The sequence below is a fragment of the Diabrotica virgifera genome, chromosome 7 (genome assembly GCF_917563875.1).
Source record: "Diabrotica virgifera virgifera chromosome 7, PGI_DIABVI_V3a".
In the NCBI taxonomy this organism is placed as follows: Eukaryota; Metazoa; Arthropoda; class Insecta; order Coleoptera; family Chrysomelidae; genus Diabrotica; species Diabrotica virgifera.
The window spans coordinates 85,551,447-85,566,841 of record NC_065449.1 but is presented as its reverse complement, the minus strand read 5'-3'; the positions used below and the strand labels follow the sequence as shown (position 1 = coordinate 85,566,841).

The window sequence follows — 15,395 nt, the reverse complement described above, 5'->3', positions numbered from 1 at the left end:
AAAGTTAAACAAGGAAAAAAAGGAGGGCAACAACATGCGGTGTTCCCAAGCGGTCACCCATCCAAGTACTAACCGCACCCGACACTGCTTGACTTCGGTGATCGGACGAGAACCGGTATATTCAGTGTGGTATGGCCGTTGCCGATTATAACTGAAACAAATTGATTTAAAAATGAGTAAGTGATAGTCCAGGTTGTGAAAGGTTGCTCCATCATGTAAAATGTTTCTGATTCGGTGTCTTCTATTGCATAATTGTATTTGCAATATACTGTTTTCTTTCTGCTTTACTTCTAGTTTGCTTTGCTAAACTATAGAACACATGCCATAGTCCTACTGAATAATATTACACTTGAATGTACAACTTTCATAATATGTATTTAATTTTTGTCAATGGCCCAGTCTTATTCTTATTAAAATTATATCAAAAGTTAAACAAGGAAAAAAAGGAAGGCAACAACATGCGGTGTTCCCAAGCGGTCACCCATCCAAGTATTAACCGCACCCGACACTGCTTGACTTCGGTGATCGGACGAGAACCGGTATATTCAGTGTGGTATGGCCGTTGCCAATTATAACTGAAACAAATTGATATAAAAATGAGTAAGTGATAGTCCAGGTTGTGAAAGGTTGCTCCATCATGTAAAATGTTTCTGATTCGGTGTCTTCTATTGCATAATTGTATTTGCAATATACTGGTTTCTTTCTGCTTTACTTCTCGTTTGTTTTGCTAAACTATAGAACACATGCCCTAGTCCTACTGAATAATATTACACTTGAATGTACAACTTTCATAATATGTATTTCATTTTTGTCAATGGCCCAGTGTTATTCTTATTAAAATAATATCAAAAGTTAAACAAGGAAAAAAAGGAAGGCAACAACATGCGGTGTTCCCAAGCGGTCACCCATCCAAGTAATAACCGCACCCGACACTGCTTGACTTCGGTGATCGGACGAGAACCGGTATATTCAGTGTGGTATGGCCGTTGCCGATTATAAATGAAACAAATTGATTTAAAAATGAGTAAGTGATAGTCCAGGTTGTGAAAGGTTGCTCCCTCATGTAAAATGTTTCTGATTCGGTTTCTTCTATTGCATAATTGTATTTGCAATATACTGGTTTCTTTCTGCTTTACTTCTCGTTCGCTTTGCTAAAATATAGAACACATGCCATTGTCCTACTGAATAATATTACACTTAAATGTACAACTTTCATAATATGTATTTCATTTTTGTCAATGGCCCAGTGTTATTCTTATTCAAATAATATCAAAAGTTAAACAAGGAAAAAAAGGAAGGCAACAACATGCGGTGTTCCCAAGCGGTCACCCATCCAAGTACTAACCGCACCCGACACTGCTTGACTTCGGTGATCGGACGAGAACCGGTATATTCAGTGTGGTATGGCCGTTGCCGATTATAAATGAAACAAATTGATATAAAAATGAGTAAGTGATAGTCCAGTTTGTGAGAGGTTGCTCCCTCATGTAAAATGTTTCTGATTTGGTTTCTTCTATTGCACAATTGTATTTGCAATATACTGTTTTCTTTCTGCTTTACTTCTAGTTTGTTTTGCTAAAGTGTAGAACACATGCCCTAGTCCTACTGAATAATACTACACTTGAATGTACAACTTTCATAATATGCATTTCGTTTTTATCAATGGCTCAGTGATATTCTTGTTAAAATAATATCAAAAGTTAAACAAGGAAAAAAAGGAAGGCAACAACATGCGGTGTTCCCAAGCGGTCACCCATCCAAGTACTAACCGCACCCGACACTGCTTGACTTCGGTGATCGGACGAGAACCGGTATATTCAGTGTGGTATGGCCGTTGCCGATTATAAGTGAAACAAATTGATTTAAAAATGAGTAAGTGATAGTCCAGGTTGTGAAAGGTTGCTCCATCATGTAAAATGTTTCTGATTCGGTGTCTTCTATTGCATAATTGTATTTGCAATATACTGTTTTCTTTCTGCTTTACTTCTAGTTTGCTTTGCTAAACTATAGAGCACATGCCATAGTCCTACTGAATAATATTACACTTGAATGTACAACTTTCATAATATGTATTTAATTTTTGTCAATGGCCCAGTGTTATTCTTATTAAAATTATATCAAAAGTTAAACAAGGAAAAAAAGGAAGGCAACAACATGCGGTGTTCCCAAGCGGTCACCCATCCAAGTATTAACCGCACCCGACACTGCTTGACTTCGGTGATCGGACGAGAACCGGTATATTCAGTGTGGTATGGCCGTTGCCGATTATAACTGAAACAAATTGATTTAAAAATGAGTAAGTGATAGTCCAGGTTGTGAAAGGTTGCTCCATCATGTAAAATGTTTCTGATTCGGTGTCTTCTATTGCATAATTGTATTTGCAATATACTGGTTTCTTTCTGCTTTACTTCTCGTTTGTTTTGCTAAACTATAGAACACATGCCCTAGTCCTACTGAATAATATTACACTTGAATGTACAACTTTCATAATATGTATTTCATTTTTGTCAATGGCCCAGTGTTATTCTTATTAAAATAAGATCAAAAGTTAAACAAGGAAAAAAAGGAAGGCAACAACATGCGGTGTTCCCAAGCGGTCACCCATCCAAGTACTAACCGCACCCGACACTGCTTGACTTCGGTGATCGGACGAGAACCGGTATATTCAGTGTGGTATGGCCGTTGCCGATTATAAATGAAACAAATTGATTTAAAAATGAGTAAGTGATAGTCCAGGTTGTGAAAGGTTGCTCCCTCATGTAAAATGTTTCTGATTCGGTTTCTTCTATTGCATAATTGTATTTGCAATATACTGGTTTCTTTCTGCTTTACTTCTCGTTTGCTTTGCTAAAATATAGAACACATGCCATTGTCCTACTGAATAATATTACACTTGAATGTACAACTTTCATAATATGTATTTCATTTTTGTCAATGGCCCAGTGTTATTCTTATTAAAATAATATCAAAAGTTAAACAAGGAAAAAAAGGAAGGCAACAACATGCGGTGTTCCCAAGCGGTCACCCATCCAAGTATTAACCGCACCCGACACTGCTTGACTTCGGTGATCGGACGAGAACCGGTATATTCAGTGTGGTATGGCCGTTGCCAATTATAACTGAAACAAATTGATTTAAAAATGAGTAAGTGATAGTCCAGGTTGTGAAAGGTTGCTCCATCATGTAAAATGTTTCTGATTCGGTGTCTTCTATTGCATAATTGTATTTGCAATATACTGGTTTCTTTCTGCTTTACTTCTCGTTTGTTTTGCTAAACTATAGAGCACATGCCCTAGTCCTACTGAATAATATTACACTTGAATGTACAACTTTCATAATATGTATTTCATTTTTGTCAATGGCCCAGTGTTATTCTTATTAAAATAATATCAAAAGTTAAACAAGGAAAAAAAGGAAGGCAACAACATGCGGTGTTCCCAAGCGGTCACCCATCCAAGTAATAACCGCACCCGACACTGCTTGACTTCGGTGATCGGACGAGAACCGGTATATTCAGTGTGGTATGGCCGTTGCCGATTATAAATGAAACAAATTGATTTAAAAATGAGTAAGTGATAGTCCTGGTTGTGAAAGGTTGCTCCCTCATGTAAAATGTTTCTGATTCGGTTTCTTCTATTGCATAATTGTATTTGCAATATACTGGTTTCTTTCTGCTTTACTTCTCGTTCGCTTTGCTAAAATATAGAACACATGCCATTGTCCTACTGAATAATATTACACTTGAATGTACAACTTTCATAATATGTATTTCATTTTTGTCAATGGCCCAGTGTTATTCTTATTAAAATAATATCAAAAGTTAAACAAGGAAAAAAAGGAAGGCAACAACATGCGGTGTTCCCAAGCGGTCACCCATCCAAGTACTAACCGCACCCGACACTGCTTGACTTCGGTGATCGGACGAGAACCGGTATATTCAGTGTGGTATGGCCGTTGCCGATTATAAATGAAACAAATTGATATAAAAATGAGTAAGTGATAGTCCAGTTTGTGAGAGGTTGCTCCCTCATGTAAAATGTTTCTGATTTGGTTTCTTCTATTGCACAATTGTATTTGCAATATACTGTTTTCTTTCTGCTTTACTTCTAGTTTGTTTTGCTAAAGTGTAGAACACATGCCCTAGTCCTACTGAATAATATTACACTTGAATGTACAACTTTCATAATATGCATTTCGTTTTTATCAATGGCTCAGTGATATTCTTGTTAAAATAATATCAAAAGTTAAACAAGGAAAAAAAGGAAGGCGGTGTTCCCAAGCGGTCACCCATCCAAGTACTAACCGCACCCGACACTGCTTGACTTCGGTGATCGGACGAGAACCGGTATATTCAGTGTGGTATGGCCGTTGCCGATTATAACTGAAACAAATTGATTTAAAAATGAGTAAGTGATAGTCCAGGTTGTGAAAGGTTGCTCCATCATGTAAAATGTTTCTGATTCGGTGTCTTCTATTGCATAATTGTATTTGCAATATACTGTTTTCTTTCTGCTTTACTTCTAGTTTGCTTTGCTAAACTATAGAACACATGCCATAGTCCTACTGAATAATATTACACTTGAATGTACAACTTTCATAATATGTATTTAATTTTTGTCAATGGCCCAGTGTTATTCTTATTAAAATTATATCAACAGTTAAACAAGGAAAAAAAGGAAGGCAACAACATGCGGTGTTCCCAAGCGGTCACCCATCCAAGTATTAACCGCACCCGACACTGCTTGACTTCGGTGATCGGACGAGAACCGGTATATTCAGTGTGGTATGGCCGTTGCCGATTATAACTGAAACAAATTGATTTAAAAATGAGTAAGTGATAGTCCAGGTTGTGAAAGGTTGCTCCATCATGTAAAATGTTTCTGATTCGGTGTCTTCTATTGCATAATTGTATTTGCAATATACTGGTTTCTTTCTGCTTTACTTCTCGTTTGTTTTGCTAAACTATAGAACACATGCCCTAGTCCTACTGAATAATATTACACTTGAATGTACAACTTTCATAATATGTATTTCATTTTTGTCAATGGCCCAGTGTTATTCTTATTAAAATAATATCAAAAGTTAAACAAGGAAAAAAAGGAAGGCAACAACATGCGGTGTTCCCAAGCGGTCACCCATCCAAGTACTAACCGCACCCGACACTACTTGACTTCGGTGATCGGACGAGAACCGGTATATTCAGTGTGGTATGGCCGTTGCCGATTATAAATGAAACAAATTGATTTAAAAATGAGTAAGTGATAGTCCAGGTTGTGAAAGGTTGCTCCCTCATGTAAAATGTTTCTGATTCGGTTTCTTCTATTGCATAATTGTATTTGCAATATACTGGTTTCTTTCTGCTTTACTTCTCGTTTGCTTTGCTAAAATATAGAACACATGCCATTGTCCTACTGAATAATATTACACTTGAATGTACAACTTTCATAATATGTATTTCATTTTTGTCAATGGCCCAGTGTTATTCTTATTAAAATAATATCAAAAGTTAAACAAGGAAAAAAAGGAAGGCAACAACATGCGGTGTTCCCAAGCGGTCACCCATCCAAGTACTAACCGCATCCGACACTGCTTGACTTCGGTGATCGGACGAGAACCGGTATATTCAGTGTGGTATGGCCGTTGCCGATTATAAATGAAACAAATTGATATAAAAATGAGTAAGTGATAGTCCAGGTTGTGAGAGGTTGCTCCCTCATGTAAAATGTTTCTGATTTGGTTTCTTCTATTGCACAATTGTATTTGCAATATACTGTTTTCTTTCTGCTTTACTTCTAGTTTGTTTTGCTAAAGTGTAGAACACATGCCCTAGTCCTACTGAATAATATTACACTTGAATGTACAACTTTCATAATATGCATTTCATTTTTGTCAATGGCTCAGTGTTATTCTTATTAAAATAATATCAAAAGTTAAACAAGGAAAAAAAGGAAGGCAACAACATGCGGTGTTCCCAAGCGGTCACCCATCCAAGTACTAACCGCACCCGACACTGCTTGACTTCGGTGATCGGACGAGAACCGGTATATTCAGTGTGGTATGGCCGTTGCCGATTATAACTGAAACAAATTGATTTAAAAATGAGTAAGTGATAGTCCAGGTTGTGAAAGGTTGCTCCATCATGTAAAATGTTTCTGATTCGGTGTCTTCTATTGCATAATTGTATTTGCAATATACTGGTTTCTTTCTGCTTTACTTCTCGTTTGTTTTGCTAAACTATAGAACACATGCCCTAGTCCTATTGAATAATATTACACTTGAATGTACAACTTTCATAATATGTATTTCATTTTTGTCAATGGCCCAGTGTTATTCTTATTAAAATAATATCAAAAGTTAAACAAGGAAAAAAGGAAGGCAATAACATGCGGTGTTCCCAAGCGCTCACCCATCCAAGTAATAACCGCACCCGACACTGCTTGACTTCGGTGATCGGACGAGAACCGGTATATTCAGTGTGGTATGGCCGTTGCCGATTATAAATGAAACAAATTGATTTAAAAATGAGTAAGTGATAGTCCAGGTTGTGAAAGATTGCTCCCTCATGTAAAATGTTTCTGATTCGGTTTCTTCTATTGCATAATTGTATTTGCAATATACTGGTTTCTTTCTGCTTTACTTCTCGTTTGCTTTGCTAAAATATAGAACACATGCCATTGTCCTACTGAATAATATTACACTTGAATGTACAACTTTCATAATATGTATTTCATTTTTGTCAATGGCCCAGTGTTATTCTTATTAAAATAATATCAAAAGTTAAACAAGGAAAAAAAGGAAGGCAACAACATGCGGTGTTCCCAAGCGGTCACCCATCCAAGTACTAACCGCACCCGACACTGCTTGACTTCGGTGATCGGACGAGAACCGGTATATTCAGTGTGGTATGGCCGTTGCCGATTATAACTGAAACAAATTGATATAAAAATGAGTAAGTGATAGTCCAGTTTGTGAGAGGTTTCTCCCTCATGTAAAATGTTTCTGATTTGGTTTCTTCTATTGCACAATTGTATTTGCAATATACTGTTTTCTTTCTGCTTTACTTCTAGTTTGTTTTGCTAAAGTGTAGAACACATGCCCTAGTCCTACTGAATAATTAGTCCACTGAAATATTCTCAACTGCTCAAAATTGGCAAAGAAGACGAAAACCTTTTGCAAATATGTTTTCGACCCTCAGGAATCCGAATCTGAAATTAGTTTTGCGAGAAAATGCCGGGAAATCCGGAAAAATCGTAAAATAGAGCTTTTCTGCAGTTTTCTTGAAAACTACAATAGCTACCGGAAAAATAATCAAACCATCGTGTTTATTGGACGATTTTACATAAAAATAGATGTGGTTTTTTGCGAGAAAATGCCGGGAAATCCGGAAAAATCGTAAAATAGAGATTTTTCGCAATTTTCTCGACAACTACAGTAGCTAGCGGAAAAATAATTAAACCATCGTGTTTATTGGACGATTTTACATAAAAATAGATGTGCTTTTTTGCGAGAAAATACCGGGAAATCCGGAAAAATCGTAATATAGAGATTTTCCGCAATTTTCTCGAAAACTACAGTGGCTAGCGGAAAAATAATCAAACCATGGTGTTTATTGGACGATTTTACATAAAAATAGATGTGCTTTTTTACGAGAAAATGCAAGGAAATCCGGAAAATTGTAAAATATAAGATTTTACGCAATTTTCTCGAAAACTACAGTAGCTAGCGGAAAAATAATTAAACCATCGTGTTTATTGGACGATTTTACATAAGAATAGATGTTTACTAAAAGATAAAAGTAATCCCAACGATAAGGAATTAAATTCTTGTGTAAAGTGATAAAAACTTGTGTGATATCGAATATAAACAAAGCAGGTTTTACAGTAGGTGGAAACAAAACAATATAATATTATTGTGAATTGTGAATGGTGTATTTCTACAGGAAAATAAAGCATATTAATAAACAGAATCAGCTGAAAGTAGAAAACCTTATTATAATATAATTAATGTTATTATAAACAGATAACCAGGGCCGGATTTTGATTTTTACCTAGGAATAAAAGTGCTGGAAAATTAGTAACGGCCAGCGCGGGCGCGGGTGGGAATTTGAACTGTGAGTAGAGTTCTCCACGAAACTTCACCCGTGACGCATTGACTAATAACTCTAGCACGAAAAATAACTAGGAATTAAGAACAATGAGTTCAGATAGCGAATTAGCTGATGAAATGAAAAGGAGAAGGGAAGAGGAGGAACATGATGAAAATGATGAGAGAATTAGCAATGGATATAAAAGACATAAAAAAAGAACAATATAGATCTGGAGACGAAATCACACAACTAAAGAATTAAATTAAAGAACTGAAAGATCAACAAAGCGGCTACAAAGATTAAATAAAAAAGCTGCGAGAAACTAACGAAAAAGCTATAAAACAAATAGGTCAATTAGAAAAAGAAATTAGTAAAGCAAATGAAAAAATAGAGAAATTGGAAAATGAAAGAAAGAGGAAAAATGTAATAATCATCATCATCAATGGTGCTACAGCCCTATGAAAGAGCCTCGACCTTCCCAAGTCTATTACGCCAGTAATATTGCCAACCGTTGCCAGTTTGCTGCGCCTATTTTTCTCCCATCCTGATCTACGCCATCTTTCCATCTAAGTTTTGGCCTACCCCTATTTCTACTTCCCACCGGTTGTGACATAAGGATTCTTCTAGGAGGGTTGTTATGCTATGATCCTGCTAGATGTCCTGCCCATCTTAGTCTTCCTATTCTTATAAGAGATACTAAGTCTTAAAAAATCTAATAATACAAGGAATAAAAATTGATACAAATGATCAGAAAGTTTTACGAGGGGCTATGGAGAATTTTATAGAAAAAGAGCTACAAGTTTCAGTAGATGTAAATGGAGCAAGGAAAATAGGAGAAAATGCTGTCATAGTGGAACTTAACAGCGTGAAAAACAAAATAGATGTAATGAAATATGTCAAAAGAGGAAAGAATTATCCAGAAAGAAATTAGAAGCAAGGCTATGGTAGAGAGGCATAATGGAAAATGGACATGGAATAGCAGTCAACAACAACTCATAAGAGAGAAAAATATACAACCAAAAAACTAGCAATACAACTAAAGCAGACTGAAATAACAGAGACGACATGGCAAAGTAAAGGTACACCAAATAGACAAAGTGTACAGATTATTAATGAAAAGAAGCCCGTAAACGAACATATATTAGTAGGAACATGGAATGTAAGAGGAACATACGAAGAAGGAAAACTGAAACACCTAGTAGATGTATGCAAAAAATGTAAATTCGAAATAGTAGCACTACAAGAAACGAAACAACTAGGCCAAAACTCAATGGAAATAAATGACTATTTATTTTTCAATAGCGGAGGGGAAAATAGAATGTTAGGCACAGGATTTGTAGTAAACAAAAAGCTGAAAGATCTAATCGTTGACTTTAAACCAATTTCAGAGAGAATATGCATACTAAGAATAAGAGGAAAATACCAAAAAATAACATTTATAAACATACATGCACCGACTGAAGAGAAAAACATAGAGATAAAGGAAGACTTCTACAGTCAAATAGATACAGTACTTATTCGAAAATATTCCTAAATACGATATAAAAATAGTACTAGGTGATGCTAATGTCAAAATAGGAAAAGAAGAAATATACACACCCACCATAGGAAAATAAAGTCTGCATGAAACAATGAGGATTAGTAATAAATATGGATAAGTCAGAATACTTCATAGTGGGAAACGAAGACATTGAAAACCTACCATTGGAGCAAGGACATATTGTTTTTGGTGTGAAACAATGCAAATATTTGGGAGCTATATTTAACAAACGAGGAAATAGTGAAGATGAAATAAAACACAGGATCAATAAAGGTAGAAGCATCACTAGATCAATTCAATTTCATGGGACAAAGATATCAGGAAGGAAACAAAGAGAAGAATATATGAAAGTATAATGAAGATACGGTGCAGAGGTTTGGGACATAAGTGCAAGAAATAAAAAGAAGCTACTTAGTACAGAAATGGACTTTTTGAGGAGAAGTTGTCAGGTTTCGAGATTAGAACATGTAAGAAATGAAACAATTAGAGAACGTATGAAGGTGGAAAAATGGTTTGATAAGGAATGTAAAATAGAACTGGATGAAAGAAATAAGTTAAGACTCAAAATGATGCAAGTGAAAACACCAGAGATAAAGATAAATTACAAAGAACAAAGAAAACGAACTAAAAGAATCGTAAGAGCAAAGAAAAGAAAGTACATACAACGAAGATAAATTGAAATGCATATTGGAAAACTATAAAAATGAAGAAGTCAGAAACTTGTCTTTTTCAACATCTTTCTTCCATCTGGTTTTCGGTTTACCTTTCTTCTTCTTTCCTCCTATTCCTCTCGTTAGTATTTTTTTGGAATTCTCGTGTTTGGCATCCTTTGGATATGTCCCAACCATCTCAGTTTTTGTGATTTTATGATCCCTACTATGTTTGGTTCACCATACATCCTCTCCAGTTCTACATTTGGTCTTCTTATCCACATTCCATTCCATATCTTTCCGCTAAATATTTTTCTTAGGACTTTTCTTTCCCACACTTTAAGCATTACTTGCTTGGATTTGTTCATCGTCCATGTTTCACTGACATACAAGACTATAGGTCTTATCACTGTCTTGTATATTCTTATCTTAGCCCCTCTAGATATGTTGTTATTTCTTAATAAGTTGTTTAGAGCAAAAATACAACGACTACCAGCCATAATTCTCGCTTGGATTTCTTCTTTTATATTTGGTCTCCTAGTGAATGTCGCTCCTAGATATTGGAATCTCTCTACTTCTTCGAATTCATATATTTTGCTTCTGTGTTTATTGTCAGATATTGTCCTTGTGTGTATTCTCGTTCTGTCCATTCCATATATTTAGTCTTTTCTTCGTTTATGTATATCTCTTTCTTTCTTCCTATCGCCTCTAGTCTTTTTAGTATTTCTTTTAATTCTTGTTTACTTCTGGCTATCATTACTATGTCATCAGCGAATGCCAAGCATTGGTGTTTGTTTTCGTTGGTATACAAGTCATGTCCTGTTAATTTCGGCTTCTCTGATGACCATTTCAAGAAGGATACTGAACAACAGTGATGACAGTGGGTCTCCTTGTCGTACTCCTGCACCGACCCTAAACTTATCTGTTTCCTTTCGATTTATTTTAACCCTGTTCTGTTTCTTTGAGTGTAACTTTTACCATCTTTATTAATTTTTCACTAATTCCAATTTCACATAGTGCTTTGTATATTTCTTTCCGTTTGACTCTGTCAAAAGCTTGTTTAAAGTCAATGAATAGGGCCATTGTAGATTTCCCGTATTCGTAGCTTTCCGCTTGTATCTCATGCAGTAGGAAAATTTGATCCACCGTGCTGCTTCCTCTTCTGAATCCACATTGATATTCTCTTATGTCATTATCTATCTTTTGTGTTATCTTGTCTTTTATATGTACTGCAAATATTTTATATGCAACGTTCAGTAGGACTATTCCCCTGTAATTATGGCATAAACTTTTGTCGCCTTTTTTGTGAATTGGACACAGTGTAGCTTCTGTCGATTCTTTTGGTATGTGTTCTTGTTCCCAAATTTCTTTTATCAGCTTTTCCAAATGCTTAATTAATAATGGTCCTCCATATTTAAGAACATTTCGCTGTTATTTCATCCTTACCTGGGCTCTTGTTTTTCTTTAGTTTCTCTATTATTTCTTTTATTTCTTTTTCATTAGGCGGCCTGTATTTCTTCCTGATCAATACTTTCATTCGGTTCTTCTTCTTCTTCTTCTGCATATTCTGTTGTGGGAATTTCATTTAGAAGCTCTTCGAAGTATTCTCTCCATCTGTTCAGTATTTCTTCGTCGCTTACTAAATTCCTTATATTTTTGCTTTTTTAGTGTACAGGTTTTCTTTGGAACCCCCTTTTCTCATTTTTTTACTCCTTGATATAAGTTTCTGTCTTCTTCATTTTTATAGTTTTCCTCTATGCATTTCAATTTATCTTTGTTTCAGTTGTATTCCGACTATAAAGTGATCTGTGTCTGCATCTGGTCCTCTGTATGTTCTTATGTTCTTTATACATTTTTCCATGTCTTTTTCGACGAGCACATGATCTATTTGGTTTATGGTTTTCCCATGTGGTGATCTCCATGTTTCTTGGTATATTCTTTTGTGTTGAAAGTACGTGCTCATAACGATCATGTTTCTTTCTTTTGCAAAATCTATTAAGAGGTGACCATTTTCATTCGTTGTTTCATGCAGACTTTATTTTCCTATGGTGGGTGTATATATTTCTTCTTTCCTATTTTGGCATTAGCATCACCTAGTACTATTTTTATATCGTATTTGGGAATATTTTCGAATACTGTATCTATTTGACTGTAGAAGTCTTCCTTTATCTCTATGTTTTTCTCTTCAGTCGGTGCATCTCTCTCTCTCTCTCTCTTGTCGTTTCCCCATTACCGAGGATCGTGATTTCTTCCAATATTCCTAACAATCTTTCTCCATTGGTCCCTATTTTCAGCTACTCTAAGAGCTTCGCAGAATGAGTTTCCAGCTGAATTATTTATTTAATCGGACCATCTAGTTGGTGATCGTCGTCTTGATCTTCTCCCCGGAACGTTCCCAGAAACAATTAATCTCTCCAAACTGTCGTCACCTCTGCGAACCACGTGACCAAAGAATTGCAGAAGTCGTTGCAGTCATATTGTGGACAGCCTTTTTTTAATATTGAGTTGGTTTAGAATGGAAACGTTTGTTCTATGAGCTGTCTATGGTATGCGCAGCATTCTTCCCCAGCACCACATCTCAAAGGCATCAATTTTTTGGCGCTCGCATGCGCGAAGAATCCAAGTCTCTGCTCCGTATAGAAATATTGAGAATACAAGGGCATTCACCAGTCTCATCTTGATATTTTGAGAGATAGATCTGTCTTTCCAAACTTTAGTTAGGCGACTCATCGCATTTTTTGCCATACCAATACGTCTCCGAACTTCTGCTTCACAGTTGCCATCGTTAGTTATACTAGACCCAAGATAGACAAAGGTGTTTACTATCTGGTATTCCTGTAACATGTTAGTCAGTTGAATAGTGTCGAATCTGTCGACCACCATTATTTTTGTCTTAGCTTTATTGATTTTCAGACCAACTTTATTGCATTCGTGCTCAACTCTTCGCAGAAGATCAAACATTTCTTTCTCATTTGCTGCTATAAGTGTAGTGTCATCAGCAAATCTCAAGTTGGAGATTTTCCTATCCTTCTAAAGACCCATCCTTCTAAAACCATCCTCATGACATGTTCACCATAAATGTTAAATAAGTCAGGTGACAACACGCATCCTTGTCTAACACCTCTCTCGGTCTTGAATTGGTTTGAGAACTTCTGATCTAGTCGTAATGTCGCTATATTAGACTGGTACAGATTTTTAATAAGTGTCACCAGGTGCATTGGTGCGCCCATTTCTATTAAAATTGACCACAGATTTATCCAGCTTACACAATCAAATGCCTTTGGTAGTCAACGAAGCATATAATCATAGGTACTTGAAATTCTCTAGACTTTTAAATAAGTTGTCTCAGGTTCAGGATTTGTTCCCTTCTACCTTTACCCTTTACAAATCCCGCTTGTTCCTGAGGTATTTGGTAATGTAGATAGGTTTTTAATCTGTTTTTGATGGTATGCAACAAGATTTTACTAGCATGTGTTATTAGTGACAGTGTGCGGTAGCTTTCACATCTGGTAGTAGTTCCTTTTTTCTGTAGCGGGATATAAATTGAGGTGCACCAATCAGATGGCCATTTTCCTGAATTCCAAACAGCGACACAGATAGAATGGATGATATGTAGTCCTTTGTCACCTAGTAACTGTAGTATTTCACATGGTATTGAATCAATGCCTGGGGATTTATTTCTCTTTAGTGATTTAATTGTATTTTTGACTTCAGCGAGTAAGACAGTAGGTTCTCTAGGGTAGTTAGAGGGCCACTGATTTTCTGCTGATACCTCGTTATTTTTATATAGCTCGTCACAGTAGTTTCGCCATTTTTCCAATATTTCGTCAGTATCGGTCTTTAGATTACCTTCCTTATCTATTACAGACCACGTTTGAGGTTTAAATTCTCTGGTAAGGAGTTTGATCTTCTGGAATAAATCCCTCGGTTCATTTCGACAGCCATGTTCCTCTATCTCTCTGCATATTTGATAGATGTAATCAGCTTTGTCTTTGCCGCACTGTTTTTTGATTTCTTTCGATAACTCTCTATATTCATCGTTTGTTCCGTGTCTAGCTTTGTGTTATTTTCTGCGATGAATAACAGTCCACTTATTATCAGATATCCATGGCTTACGGCCAGTGGAAACCGCTGTCTCACAGTCTATTGCAGCCTCGATTACCTTATCTTTGAAATAAATCCAAGTGCTTTCAGGGTCACTATCTACTTGGTCTAAAGAGAGAGCTTCTTCTAGGTTGTGCTGATGGTGATGGATTTTTGATGGATTTAGAGACATGACTTTTCTCTGGGGTCTTCTTTTGGGAACTTTAAAAACGAAGTCGAACGTTCAATACCAGGAGTTGATGATCGCTTCCACAGTCTGCGATCTGACTTGTCACATCTTGATCTTATTAGGATGTAGTCTATTTGATTCCTTGTTGTTTCTACATTCTAGGTCTATGATGTTGATCTACAAGATGTTGTTCTACACAAAACTCCACTAGACGGTCGCCATTCTCATTTCTCTGTACCAGTCCATTTTTGCCCAGCACTCCTTCAATATTTTCATTAGATGACACCACTTTGGCGTTAAAATCTCCTAAAATTATGATGAGTTCACGTTTCGGAATAGCGCGAACAGTTTCTTCTAGACGACCATAGAACCTGTTGATGTCTTCTTGTGCAGCTGTTGTAGGAGCGTATACCTAGACAAGGTGTAGGGTATTGGTGGATATTCTCATTTTAGGGGTTATTATCCTGCCATCAATAGTATTATATCCAATTACGCAGTCGTTAAGTTTAGAGGGTACAATTATTGCGACTCCATTTGTACTTTTGTTATCTGGGCCTGAAAAATAGACGACGTTGCCAGCAGTTGTTTAAAATGCCCTTTACGTCTCCAGTGAGTTTCAGAGAGTCCCAGTACCGAAAGATTGTGGTCTGCCATTTCTTTTTCAATTATGTGTAACCTTCCTGGGTTTTGGATCAGTCCTTGGACGTTCCATGTACCAATTCGCTGACATTTTCTTAAATTAAATGAAAATTTGGATTCAGTCTCACAATTTCTGCCAGGGTTCTGGTCCCTCACACCTTGGCAGCCGGTAGCAAATTTCACACCATCCGACCCGGAACCGAGATG

At 36.3% G+C, this 15,395-nt stretch overlaps 15 non-coding genes and 2 pseudogenes across 15 annotated transcripts; all 17 read right to left on the bottom strand.

The window, feature by feature from the left end:
* Positions 1-24: 24 nt before the first annotated feature.
* LOC126888896 (5S ribosomal RNA) lies at positions 25-143 on the bottom strand. Its single transcript, XR_007699698.1, has one exon. It is a non-coding gene; the product is annotated as a 5S ribosomal RNA (ribosomal RNA).
* A 305-nt stretch (positions 144-448) lies between these two features.
* On the bottom strand, positions 449-567 carry LOC126889041 (5S ribosomal RNA). The gene has a single exon (XR_007699846.1). It is a non-coding gene; the product is annotated as a 5S ribosomal RNA (ribosomal RNA).
* Positions 568-872: 305 nt separating this feature from the next.
* On the bottom strand, positions 873-991 carry LOC126889087 (5S ribosomal RNA). Its single transcript, XR_007699891.1, has one exon. It is a non-coding gene; the product is annotated as a 5S ribosomal RNA (ribosomal RNA).
* A 305-nt stretch (positions 992-1,296) lies between these two features.
* Positions 1,297-1,415, bottom strand: LOC126889171 (5S ribosomal RNA). The gene has a single exon (XR_007699940.1). It is a non-coding gene; the product is annotated as a 5S ribosomal RNA (ribosomal RNA).
* Positions 1,416-1,720: 305 nt separating this feature from the next.
* Positions 1,721-1,839, bottom strand: LOC126889169 (5S ribosomal RNA). The gene has a single exon (XR_007699938.1). It is a non-coding gene; the product is annotated as a 5S ribosomal RNA (ribosomal RNA).
* A 305-nt stretch (positions 1,840-2,144) lies between these two features.
* Positions 2,145-2,263, bottom strand: LOC126889040 (5S ribosomal RNA). The gene has a single exon (XR_007699845.1). It is a non-coding gene; the product is annotated as a 5S ribosomal RNA (ribosomal RNA).
* Positions 2,264-2,568: 305 nt separating this feature from the next.
* LOC126889161 (5S ribosomal RNA) lies at positions 2,569-2,687 on the bottom strand. Its single transcript, XR_007699937.1, has one exon. It is a non-coding gene; the product is annotated as a 5S ribosomal RNA (ribosomal RNA).
* Positions 2,688-2,992: 305 nt separating this feature from the next.
* Positions 2,993-3,111, bottom strand: LOC126889038 (5S ribosomal RNA). Its single transcript, XR_007699843.1, has one exon. It is a non-coding gene; the product is annotated as a 5S ribosomal RNA (ribosomal RNA).
* Positions 3,112-3,416: 305 nt separating this feature from the next.
* LOC126889086 (5S ribosomal RNA) lies at positions 3,417-3,535 on the bottom strand. The gene has a single exon (XR_007699890.1). It is a non-coding gene; the product is annotated as a 5S ribosomal RNA (ribosomal RNA).
* A 305-nt stretch (positions 3,536-3,840) lies between these two features.
* On the bottom strand, positions 3,841-3,959 carry LOC126889150 (5S ribosomal RNA). Its single transcript, XR_007699936.1, has one exon. It is a non-coding gene; the product is annotated as a 5S ribosomal RNA (ribosomal RNA).
* A 295-nt stretch (positions 3,960-4,254) lies between these two features.
* Positions 4,255-4,373, bottom strand: LOC126889160 (5S ribosomal RNA; annotated as a pseudogene).
* A 305-nt stretch (positions 4,374-4,678) lies between these two features.
* Positions 4,679-4,797, bottom strand: LOC126889037 (5S ribosomal RNA). The gene has a single exon (XR_007699842.1). It is a non-coding gene; the product is annotated as a 5S ribosomal RNA (ribosomal RNA).
* Positions 4,798-5,102: 305 nt separating this feature from the next.
* Positions 5,103-5,221, bottom strand: LOC126889013 (5S ribosomal RNA). Its single transcript, XR_007699818.1, has one exon. It is a non-coding gene; the product is annotated as a 5S ribosomal RNA (ribosomal RNA).
* Positions 5,222-5,526: 305 nt separating this feature from the next.
* On the bottom strand, positions 5,527-5,645 carry LOC126889005 (5S ribosomal RNA). The gene has a single exon (XR_007699810.1). It is a non-coding gene; the product is annotated as a 5S ribosomal RNA (ribosomal RNA).
* A 305-nt stretch (positions 5,646-5,950) lies between these two features.
* LOC126889140 (5S ribosomal RNA) lies at positions 5,951-6,069 on the bottom strand. Its single transcript, XR_007699935.1, has one exon. It is a non-coding gene; the product is annotated as a 5S ribosomal RNA (ribosomal RNA).
* A 304-nt stretch (positions 6,070-6,373) lies between these two features.
* On the bottom strand, positions 6,374-6,492 carry LOC126889151 (5S ribosomal RNA; annotated as a pseudogene).
* A 305-nt stretch (positions 6,493-6,797) lies between these two features.
* LOC126889129 (5S ribosomal RNA) lies at positions 6,798-6,916 on the bottom strand. Its single transcript, XR_007699933.1, has one exon. It is a non-coding gene; the product is annotated as a 5S ribosomal RNA (ribosomal RNA).
* Positions 6,917-15,395: the final 8,479 nt, after the last annotated feature.